Source organism: Carlito syrichta, unplaced genomic scaffold (assembly GCF_000164805.1).
Source record: "Carlito syrichta isolate Samal-C Ts95f unplaced genomic scaffold, Tarsius_syrichta-2.0.1 Scaffold314855, whole genome shotgun sequence".
Taxonomy (NCBI): domain Eukaryota; kingdom Metazoa; phylum Chordata; class Mammalia; order Primates; family Tarsiidae; genus Carlito; species Carlito syrichta.
In genome coordinates, this window is record NW_007258951.1 from 493389 (window position 1) to 505748 (window position 12360).

General features: G+C 39.3%; 1 pseudogene; it reads left to right on the top strand.

The window, feature by feature from the left end:
• Positions 1-3492: 3492 nt before the first annotated feature.
• LOC103274687 lies at positions 3493-6363 on the top strand (annotated as a pseudogene).
• The last annotated feature ends 5997 nt before the right edge of the window (positions 6364-12360 follow it).

Consider the following 12360-nt stretch of genomic DNA (forward strand, 5'->3'; position numbering starts at 1 on the left):
AAGATTGAAACAGGACCCCATCTATCCCCATGCACAAAGGTTAACTCCAAATGGATCAGAGACCTAAATGTAAAACCTCAAACCATAAGAACCTTAGAAAATGAAGGACATACCCTCATGGAAATCGGAACTGGCATCCAATTCCTGAACAAAACCCGAAACCCACAGGTCTTATATGAGAAGATAGACAAGTGGGACCTTATTCAACTGCAAAGCCAAAGAAACCATCAAGAAAGTAGGGAGACAGCCTACAGACTGGGAAAAAGTATTTGCCAACTCTAGGTCTGACAAAGGCTTAACATCCTGGATCTACAAGGAACTGAAACATACCGAAAAGAAAAAAACATACCACCCCATTATAAAGTGGGCAAAAGATATTAACAGGACACTTCACAAAAGAAGACATCTGCGCAGCCAGCAAACACGTGAAGAAATGCTCAACCTCACTAATCATCAGGGAGATGCAAATCAAAACCACGCTGAGATACCACCTAACTCCAGTCAGAATGGCAATTAACAACTCAAAAAATAACAGCTGCTGGAGAGGGTGTGGTGAAAAGGGAACACTTCTACACTGTTGGTGGGAGTGTAATCTAGTGCAACCTCTGTGGAAAGCAGTGTGGTGTTTCCTAAAAGCTCTAAAAATCGACCTTCCATATGACCCCGCAATCCCCCTACTGGGAATATACCCTGAAGACCTCAAATCACTCTATAAAAAAGATACCTGCACATGTATGTTTATTGCAGCATTGTTCACAATAGCAAGAATCTGGAAACAACCATGCTGCCCATCAAAAGAGGACTGGATTAAAAAAATGTGGTACATATACATGATGGAATACTATGCAGCCATAAAAAAGATCAAAATCATGAATTTTGCAGCAACCTGGATGGAACTAGAGTCTATAATACTGATTGACCTCTCACAGAAACAAATATCCGAGTATCACATGTTCTCACTCATATAATGGACCTTGAACATCCAATGTAATACTATAAGAAAATGACTGACGGTACTGGGAAACTATGGGGGGGGATGGGATTAACAGTAGCAAATATCTGTCTGGGGATGGGGAAACACCTCTTATCAACAGGTTGCCTGAATGAAACGTAATTGTACACCTAACCCTTAACTGTACCCCACAAAACCATAATAAAAAATATTGATTAATTAAAAAAAAGCAGTTGCCTGATTAAATAATGCTTGCTTGAGTGTGTGTGTGTGTGTGTGTGCGCGCGCGCGCACACACACACGCGTGTATTAGTTACAGACAATAATCCTCGTACATACACATACATATTGTGGGCAGAAAATAGAGGAGCACAGACTCAAATCCAGATGGTTAGGAAACCATCTAGGAGGAGCTAGCTGCTGGAAGTTGAGGACTAGACCCTGGAGATGAAAAGCAAAGCACATAGCTATGAAGATGGAACTGAGTCCTCAGGTAGCCTCATCCATTCCTTAGCAACTGTGGCTGCATTTCCTAGGCAAAACATCCAAAGAGAGGCTCATAAGTGTCCGTGTTTTCAGCCTAATCACTGAAAGGCCAGAGATGTAAGTATTGCCATCAACTTAGCTCACACTAAGCACTTCATGCATATTTACTAATAGCGGTAGTGTCTCAATGGTATGGCGTCTATATGAACTTTCTCAATGGGATGGCATCTATATGGAGTCTTGGAGGGCAAATGAAAAAATGGCTAAGAATAGAGGAACAGGTATTCTAGGCAGACAGACAACATTTCAAAGAATCACATTCTTAATGGTAAAAAGAATTCTCCCTATGTGCCTAGAAGTTGTTTAGACATAGGATTAAGGCCTGGCTCGGTGGCTCAGCCTGGAATCTCAGCACTTTGTGAGGCCAAGGCGAGTGGATTGCCTAAGCCTGCAGGTTCGAGACCCGCCTGGGCAACTTGGCAAGACCTCATCTCTACAATAAATCAAAAATTAACCAGGCATGGTAGAGCATGCCTGTAGTTCCGACTACTTGGAAGGCTGAAGCGGAAGGATTGCCGGAGCCCAGCAAGGTGAGGCTGCGGTGGCCAGGAGCGTGCCACTGCACTCCGGTCTGGGCAATAGAGTGAGACTCCAACTCAAAAATAAAAAATAAAATAAACAAACATAGGATTAAGACATTACAAAGAAAATAGATATTCAGAAATCATTTCAAAAGTTTTACAAAGTTACTGGCAAAATCAATGTTACTGGTAAAGTTAGATAAGATCACTGACATAATCTAACCCAATGGTTCCCAGGAAGAGTCTAGTGCAGTGACAAAGGGCAGGCTCTGGAGAAGGACCGGTTAGGCTGGGACCCAGCTCCCCACTTACTGAATGTACACCCTCAGATAAGTTTCTTAACATCCCTGGGTTTTGATTTCCTTAGCTATAAAAGCAAAATAACTGCAATCCAAAGTAATAGAAATGTTGTGTTAAGCGCTTGGTAACTGCTTTCTATATGTTAGCTATTGCTGTTACGTTTTTACTATTTCTAAACACTCATCCATGGATTAATTTGTTCAGAATCACTAGGAGGAGTTTAAGAAAAATATAGGTTTCTTATTTTCCAACCAAAGGATTTTTGATGCAATAATTCAGAAGTAAAACATAGAAATATGAACTTTTAAAACACATGGACTGGTTTGGAACCTAGCGCATATTCTGAGTGAAGAAACTTGACCCAAAGAAATTGTTGCTTATTCAAGGTGACACAGAAAACAGAGAGGCAGGTTCAGGAACCAGGTCTACTCACTGTTAGTTCTGGGTTTCCCACCTCTGTATCCATTCAAACCTATTTAAGCTTTTGGGAGACATTTTCAGTTAAACAAAATTATTATGTATGAAACATAGAGACTGTGTTAAAGGAGCCATAGTAAAAAAGAAATCAATTTACACTCATCAGAAAATACATGAAGCTAGAGGGAATTTAATCCCAGGTGGTGGAAATGTAGGTATATCTAAAATGTGGCATAATTGTATCAGATGGGGCTCTTGAAGTGCATAATAAGCCTTGGCTGACTGGATAAATGTTAGTCATAATGCTAAGTGAGGTATGGTAAGAACATACTGCTCTCTGATAAATACCCAATATAGAGACCCTTTTCAATTAAAAATACCTAACAGGAAGTTGTCAGGCTCACCATGCCTGTTATGACATTTATTTCAAAGACCATTTGTAAACAGAATGTGAATTTGGTTTAAATTTGTAGGTCATATATAAAATATATATATAAATAGTATATATGTATACATATTTCTATCTGAACTATCTAGCTATCTAGTTAGCTAGCTATTACAGCTAACACAGAAACTTAAGAAGGTCATTCTTCTTCCCTCCCTGTCTCCCTACCTCCTTGCTTCCTTACCTGTCTGCCTCTCTCTCTCCTTCTCCCTTCCTTCCCCCCTCCTTCCCTCCCTTCCCCCCCCTCTTTTTTTCTTTCTTCCTTCCTTCTTTCCTTCCATGAGGGGAAGTTCTTTCCTTTCCAAGAAGATATGACTCCAAGCAAGGCTTTTTACAAAGTTTCTGCTGATAACTCTTCTGGATCAAATGGTAAATTCATATTACATGCTGTTCTTATTCATTGACTATGAACCTATTTGAACAGTTCTTCTTAAGAAATGTTTCTGGCACATGATAGGAACTTATTATGGAATAGTGTTTGAGTGAGTGGATAAATGAATGAACAATCCAGTGGTTAAGCTGAGATTATTGGAAAGAAGGCAATGAAGGCTAGGAACTAGGGTTGAAGAAGGTAGCTCTGAGGACTTAGGTTGAAGGGCACCTATAAAATGCTTCTTCCAGGAATCTCCATGTGGATGCCTCAGTTTCTTCCAGTCACGTCTCTGTGTTGAATGATCATATTTCCCAGAGAAAACCACTGATGTACACCTAAAAGGTGGCCACGTTGAATCATAGCCCCATAAAGACCATACCCAATGGGGGTGAGGTTGGTTTTCCAAAACACAGTTGGGGTGCTTCTCAGAAGAGGGCATGAATGCTGGACAGGCAAAAACCACAGAGGTTCTGTACATCAATGAGGATAAAACCTTGTATTTAAGCTCAAACAAACAAAATCAAATTAACCAAGTAAAAAAAGGTAGGAATATTGCTTTTGTTACAGTCAATTTTTTAACATACTTGGAAAACATTAAGTTTTGCATACACGAGTAGTAATACAGCATATAAACACATCGGATATAGGATACATGTTTATATAGCATATAAATAATCAATATGTTTATATAGCATATAAACAATAGAAATCATGGTCCTCTTGTACCCTGAGTGGTCATGTTCTGTTAGCTCTATTCACAATACATGCTGAGTCCTAAGAAAGGCATGGCAAACTGGAGAACATCTAGGGAAGAAACGGCCAGAATGACCTTCCAAGAAAACTTCTCACTTGGGAAATTTTTGAAAAGGCCAGACAGGAGAAGACATTAAAGGTTAGGTAGTAGAAGTAAATCTAATCTGTCCAGGGATCTGGTCAAAGATCAGTGCATCAAAGTCATAAGGAAGCAGCTTTAACTCAAGTTTTAGGAGCATAGACTTTGCAATCAGACCAGTCCATGATGAAGCCCAACTTTTATAACAGTTGAAATATACAACCTGAAACAAACTGCCTAGTCTCTCCAAGTCTCAATTTTTTTTTCTAAAATAAAGATTATTATGGTTTAGTGTGGATTATTACAGCACCTAGCTTAATGTCTCTCCCTGACGATTCCTTGAGTTGCTATTTATAAAGCCCCAAGCTCTGTGCCTGAAAAGGAATTAGTGTTCAATGTATGCTAGCTATTTTTGTTATTACTTTTTAACTGCAACTTTTAATTTAATAATTACTTTTACTTACTTTTATTATTTTATTAATTACTTTATGAAGTAGTGAGTCTCCAATCTATGGAATGTTAAGCAAAGTTTGAATGTGTACCACTGTTAGAAATATGCATCAGACCAGGGTTGAATTTAATGCTTAAATCTTCTTCATGATTATTTGATAGAGAAATAGGACTGTGAAACATAAAAAGTTTAGGAGAAAACTTAATTGCAATTAAGAATATAATAATTTGAAAATTTTCCGGGGATGCAATTTGGACGGAGGAGGCTGCTGCCCTGGAGGGGCGTGGCGGCAGCCGTGGCCCCACTGACCAATTCACGTGTCGGTGGCAGAGGGTCCTGTTCCTCCAACATCCGTGGCTCAGCCGGGAACTCTGAGCCTGGATAACGAGGTGGTGAAGATGAGAAAAGAAGTGAAGAGAGTCCGAGTTTTAGTCATCTGAAAACTTGTCAGGAGCGTTGGCAGAGTGAAGTCAAAAAAGGGTACTGAAGATGCACTGTTAAAAAACCAAAGATGGGCACCAACGATTGCTTGAAGAAGTCCATGCCTTGAAGGATTGAAACCTGATGTAGTATCTAGATCTGCCCTTGGTGGCGATACCAACTTTGAAAACATCTGCAAAAAGATGTTATGCAAGCCTTTAAAGATGCAAGACAAAATGTTGCTGAAGCTGAGTCACCAAAAAATGCCTTAGAAGAAAATCATTCTAAGGATACATTGTGTTCAGGTGATAATGAAAGTAAGTAATGTCATGAAGGAATTATTAGTAGTGAGCAAAAAGTGAAGGAATCCAAAATATCTGCAAAGAAACCAATAAATAGTTCAAAAGAAAAAAATGGCCAAGATGGAACATGAACCCAAAGCAGTGGACATTCCAAATTCTCCATCTAACCCTTCAAAAAATGATCCCGTGGTTTCCTCTGAACCCAAGAAGACTTCTGCTGACCCAAAACTGAAAACAATGAGTCAAACCAAAAGAAAGAAAAGGTCTGATAGCTCGCTTAGTGGTAGCAGTGACGGCGAAGAAGAATTGCATGAGGAGGAGTATTTTGATGATAGCACAGAAGAAAGGTTTTACAAACAGTCTTCCATGTCCGAGGAAAGTGATAGTGGTGATGACTTCTTCATTGGGAAAGTCAGACGGACACGAGAGGATAGTAGTTGAGATTCTCCTGTTAAGGAACAAAAACCTCTCCAAAAAGTGTTACGCAAAGAAGATACACATGAAACTCATTGGGATATAAGAAGTGACAAAAATAAGCAAAGTACAGATGCCAGAAAGTTAGAGTCAGTGTTGTTTCACACTTTATCTGGATCTAAAGGCTCTAGAAGAGATCACAAAGAACAGGCTCCAAAGAGTAAAACCCCTGTTATTCCACAGAGTGGACCTCAGATCAAGAATCAGTTTAATAAGAAGCCACAAAGAGGACTTGAAAATACAAAACAGCAATTGCAACTGCCTCTTTGTCCTTCATGGGAAGCAGGCAAAAGGCGAAAAGAACAGCAATCTAAAATTGCTGTGTTTTAGGGATACTCAATCAGTATGAATATGCAAATATACCAAAATCTGAAAAAAATCCCAAACACTTCTGGCCTCAGAATTTTGTATAAGAGATACTCAATGTGTAGTAACAGTGCATAGTGTGTGTTCAATAGCAAATATCGAGTTAACTTTAACTTTTACAAATTAAAAAAGTAAACAGTGAATCTTCCCTAAGGAAAACCTTTATATGTGTTAGGATAAATCCCAAGCTCCGACCCTGGCAATGTGAGCTGTCCATCACAGCCTCTTGGCTTCCTCTACTACCTATGTAACCTCTGGGCGTGGAGCTACTTTCCTCTTCCTCCAGCATGACAGGGTTTTTCCAGGTTTTCGGTCTTGGTCCACACTGTTCCCTCTGCCTGGAGTTCTCTCATTCTCACCTCTAGGAACTGGTTCCTTCTCATCCTCCAGGAGTCACCTGTCCCATGGGACCTTTCATGATCTAAGCCAGCCCAGCCCAGCCGCTCTATCTCAGGAGTACTTATTCAAAGACAGGAGTATCTAATTTAGTTGTTGATTTTCTTTTTCCCAGCAGAAAATCAGCTCTCGGTGTATATTGAATCCCTCACTCAGGCACTGAGTGTCAATAAAAATGAGGAATGAAAATTACAGCGGAGCATAAGGTTACAGATTTCAAGGCCTGATCCTGGACCTCCATGTTGCTCCCGTGTAGCTGCCAGCACTCTCTCCCGCTCCCCTGGTCTGCCGGTGCAGCCCTGACCTCACCTTCTTAAGCTAGTGTCCCACTTGGCAGTGCTGACTTCAAGCCTCTACTGCTTCTCTCAACTCCTTGCTGCCTTCAAGCCCTTTGGGATCCTGTTAACTTTCCTATTTCAAATTCTCCATTGATTTTTCATTGTACTTACCACGAAATAGCAAAGGCTCACATAAGTGTGTCACTTTCTGTCTCCCTCTTGTTCACTGTTCTTTAACCAGACCAACTTTCTTTTGTTGCTCAAACCTGCAGAGCCTGTCCTCACTTCAGGGCCTTTGCACTTGATACACCTTCTGCCTGGAATGCACTTCCATCACCTCATGCTCTGGCAGGCTCTTGTTCTTGACTTACCCTTCAGCTCAATGAAACTTTCCCTTAGTGGGAAACTGCCAGGAGAGGGAGGGGCATACCTCATCAACAAGGGTACCTGCATAACGAACATTTGTATACCTAACCCTGAATTGTACCCCACATATTTAAAATCAAAAATTTATATGAAAGAAAGAAACTTTCCTTGACCCCTCCCACCCCCTGCCATATAGCATAGTATCCAGAAATATTTATATTAATCTATGTTATTACCTGTTTTGCTTTGCTTTTCATAGCTTTTACTGCTACAATTGACTCTTGAACAATACAGGAGTTGGGAACACCAATCCTGTACAGTCAAAAGTTCATGTGTAAATTTTTTTTTTTTTTTTTTGAGTTGGAGTCTCACTCGGTCGCCCAGACTGGAGTGCAGTGGCCGCTCCCGGCCACCGCAGCCTCGACCTGCAGGGCTCCGGCGATCCTTCCGCCTCAGCCTTCCAAGTAGCCGGAATTACAGGCATGCACTACCACGCCCGGCTGATTTTTTAAAAAAATTTATTGTAGAGATGAGGTCTCGCTGCCCAGGCGAGTCTCGAACCTGCAGGTTCAGGCAATCCATATGTATAAATTTTAACTCTCCAGAGACATTGCTACATTAGCCTACTGTTGACCAAAAACTTATCAATAACATAAACAGTTTATTAACACATATTTTGTATCACATATATATAGAGAGATATAATATATATTACATGCTGCATTCTTATAATAAAGTAAGCTAAAGAAGAAAAAATGTTATTAAGAAAATTTTCAGGGCTGGGTGTGGTGGCTTATGCCTGTAATCCCAGCACTCTGGGAGGCTGAGGCAGGAGGATTGCTTGAGCACAGGAATTCAAGGCCAGCCTGGGCAACATAGTGAGACCTCGTCTCTAGAAAAAAACAAACAAAAAAACTAGCTATAGGCATGGTGGTGCATGCCTGAAGTCCCAACTACTTGGGAAGCTGAGACTACAGGATCTCCTGGGCCCAGAAGGTCAAGGCTGTGGTGATCATGCCACTGCACTCTAGCCTGGGTGACAGAGTAAGACTCTGACAGAAAAAGAAACAGAAAATAAAAGAAAATTATCAGGAAGAGAAAATATATTTACTGCTCATTTAATGAAAGTGGATCATCATAAAGGTCTTCATTCTGGTTGTCTTCATGTTGAGTAGGCTGAGGAGGAGGAAGAGGAGGGGTTGGTCTTGTTGTTTCAGGGGTAACAGAGACAAAAAAAATCTGTGTGTAAGTGGACAAATGTACAGTTCAAATCATTGTTGTTCTATGGTCAATGGTATTTGAAATCATCTTTTAAAAAAAATCTTATTTTCCTACCTCCCTATTTCTTATATTGTGCACTTAGAACAGAGAACTTTTCCTCTCTTCTTATTCATTGTCCTATGTCATTCATTGTCCTATATCAAGTGCCTGATGCAGGTCTCACACACAGTAGGTATTTATTAAATATTTACTAAATGAATGAATAGCAGAATGAATGAACAAATGTCTTTTTCTGTTCCTCTTTGTGACATAGTGATTCTCCCTGGAATTGCTGTTTGCAGATAGAGCTCCCCATGAAGACCCACAGGTCCAGATCAAGCCACTGCCACCACATTCTTGGATCAAGGATCCCCACAGGGCTTTGCTTCCTTCCTTTCCTCCTCTTTCCTGGATGTTGTCCTTCTGCCTGAACATCTCTTCTAACCTTCTGAGCAAACAATTTCAGGAGGCAGACCAGTGCGGCTTGAGACACTGGCATATTCAAGTTCAAATCCAGCCTCTTCTACTCATGAACTTTATGGCCTTGGACGGAGTCATTCTGTCCCATTGAGACTCAGCTTTCTCCATCACAAAGACTGTAGGGAGAAATAGCAAAAGCTATTGTCACACAGGGTCATCAATGAGGATTAAATGAGATAATACATCAAAACGACTTAACACAACAGTAAATGCATTAAACGGTTTTGACACTTCAGCAGTCTGCTACACTTTCAATTTCATTTGTCCTCAACTTCCTGCATCATTTCTACTCCATGAACTTTCACCCTCTCTGACACCACAGTCTTTTCCCTGCCAAGCCCCCATACTTGAGCTGCTGAATAAATAAATGGCCATGCATCATTTTGAGTAATAGCCACAGAGTGAGCAGAAACTATAAATGTGACCTGAACAAAGAAGCAGCCAGATTATGGGGCTTAGAAATAGAGATCTGTATGTCATCTCATCAAAGTACCACACTCAGAATTCCCTTTTGTGGCCTTTCTATTGGGGGGTGGGGGGCAGATGCTGATTCATCAGCATCACAGATGGCTGACACCTCAGAGTGCCAGCCCCATCTCTGGTGATGCATATGGAGTTTCCACAGAAATGTTCTGATAGAATTTTAACATTCACTTTCTGCAAATCCCCAGAAAGGAAAGGAAATCCTTCATACCTAATAACAAGGCAGAGAGTCAAATAGTAAGCATGAGTCTATTTACTTAGCAATCAAGACACAGACAGGCAGAACATCTCAACATCTAGTACCATTCTTTTTCTACACCTGAGAGTGCAGACACACGCCCCTTAGACACTGGGTCTCACTTGCTACTTTGAGTTGTGTTAGTGAGTTTTAAGTCCTAACCTTTCTAACCTTCTCTGTCTTGATGTAAGTAAAACAATATGCTTATTCAACAATTCCAGGTCCCTGACTCTCTGATATAAACTTGCCTTTACTCACAATTCAGGCCTTATACCTTTCAAAGTAAGTTTCTCACTTGTTTTCTAGCAAGACCTTAAATGTAAGCTAGGGAGTCCCTTCCTAAGATGGAAGCAAGTACACGAAAACAAAATAATAAAATACTCAGGTGCAGGCATTAGGATTTGTGGGCAATAATAAGTGGTTATTGTTTAGTGCATCTCCCTCTATTCATTAAGTTGAAATAAACCCCAGAAATGTTAAGTAAGCTATTGTTTAGGAATCAGTAATGACTCATCTACCATACAGGTTTAAAATCTTTGTAGGAGCTTGAGAGCATTTAGTAAAACCATTTGCCTGTCATTGGCCTCTCTTTAATTCCTTGGTTATGGAGTGATGACTTTCAAAACAACCCATGAAAAGAAATTAGAAAGAGACAAAGATGCATTGTATAAATGGGAAATGAATCACATACATTCTGGAAATACAACTTCACTGAGCTTACTACTGCTTCATGTTAATTACTTTATTATGGGTAAAAAGCTTTATGATTAAATACATAGGACAATCCTAAGTCATCACGGAATATGAAAGTCCACTTCTTCCTCTAATGATAAAAAAATGTTCTACATAGTGATGTAAAGCCTTGTTTGTGGTAAGCACTTCGCACAAATGCACAATCGCACTAGGAAGCACATAAATTTCATGTTTCAAAAATGAGTAATTGAAAACATTTTATTCTGGTTGCTATGTCTATCCTGATGGAAAGTCCTTATCTAAAACCATAACCCCCACAGTTGAGTTGGTTGTCTTCTCATGGCTCTCGTAAGCCTCACAAATGTGTATGTGTAGGAACATTGCTGTGTAAGTTATTTATTGATGTTTAATAAATTACACTCAAAAATTAGTGACTTAAGTCAACCCATATTCATTTACTCACAGTTTCTGTGCATCAGGAATCTGGGCATGTCTTAGTTGAGTTTTCTGCATCCCTACCAAGGCTTAATCAAGGTGTTGATTGGCTTAACTGAGGATGTATCTTCTTCCAAGTTTATTCAAGGTATTTTTGTCAGGATTCTATTTCTCATGGGCTTTGGATAGAGCACCTCAGTTCCTCATTGGTCAGAGGTCTCTATTATTTCTCTGCTATGTGGGTCTCTCCATAGGACAGCTTGCAACACAGTAGCTTGCACCATCAGAAAGGGTAATCAAGGTGATAAGATAATGTAATCAAGATGGACACAGTCTTTCATTACCTAATCTTGGAAGTGGCATTCTATCACTTTTGCTATATTCTGCTTGTTAGAATCAAATTACTTCGTCCATCCACACACAAAGGAAAGTGATTATCCAAGTACATGCCTACCAGATTCAAAGACATGTCTACCAGATTTAAGACACCCTACAGGTCACCTGATACAAATGCTTGTTCAAAATCCTAAAAGTATTTTGAATCTATTATGCTTTTCTAGATATAAAACGACATTGTACCTTGCGGTGAAAAAAAATGTGTATTACAATATTTACTTGCGTAGATTACAGATTGGTGTTCAAATTCTAACTCTGCAATGCACTAATTGTAAGAACTTGGGCAAGGTGTTTAACCTCTATCTATAAAATGGAGACAATTCCTATCTCTTAGGATAGTACAATGTAAATTTTGCTTATTGCTTATTGCATAGTCAGTAGTTAACTGTAGTAATAGTTGTATTTTATATGCCCTATGTAGAATATGGTTGAATAATAACAAAAAAATGAGGCAAAGACTAAATTCAGAAAATCTAAAATATAAGGGGAAGGCAATGAAGTCCAGAGTACTATGAAGAATAACTGTGAACAGTATTTACATAGCCATACTAGTGAATATTGGTTTAACCAAGAAGTGCAATATAACTATTCCAGAGTGATAAGGAAGGAACTATGTGCATGTGTGTGTTTTGTGGGGGTCATGTAAAGAACCAAATCTTCATTTTTTATAATAACAACAGAAATCAATAAACAGCAGAAGTAAAATCAATAAACAACATACATATATTATATTAAAATGTATAAGTAAATATAAAAGAAGTTGCAAATGGTTTCCTTCAGAGAGTGGGCATCAGATATAGGAAGAACTGAAAAGAGAATTCTTTTTCTTTAAAATTTTGTGCTGCATTAATTTTTAAATGTTTTCCCAATATTAGTTTTGTAAAATTAAAAATTGAAATAGAAAAAAATAACAGAAAAATTACAAACATCTCCAAA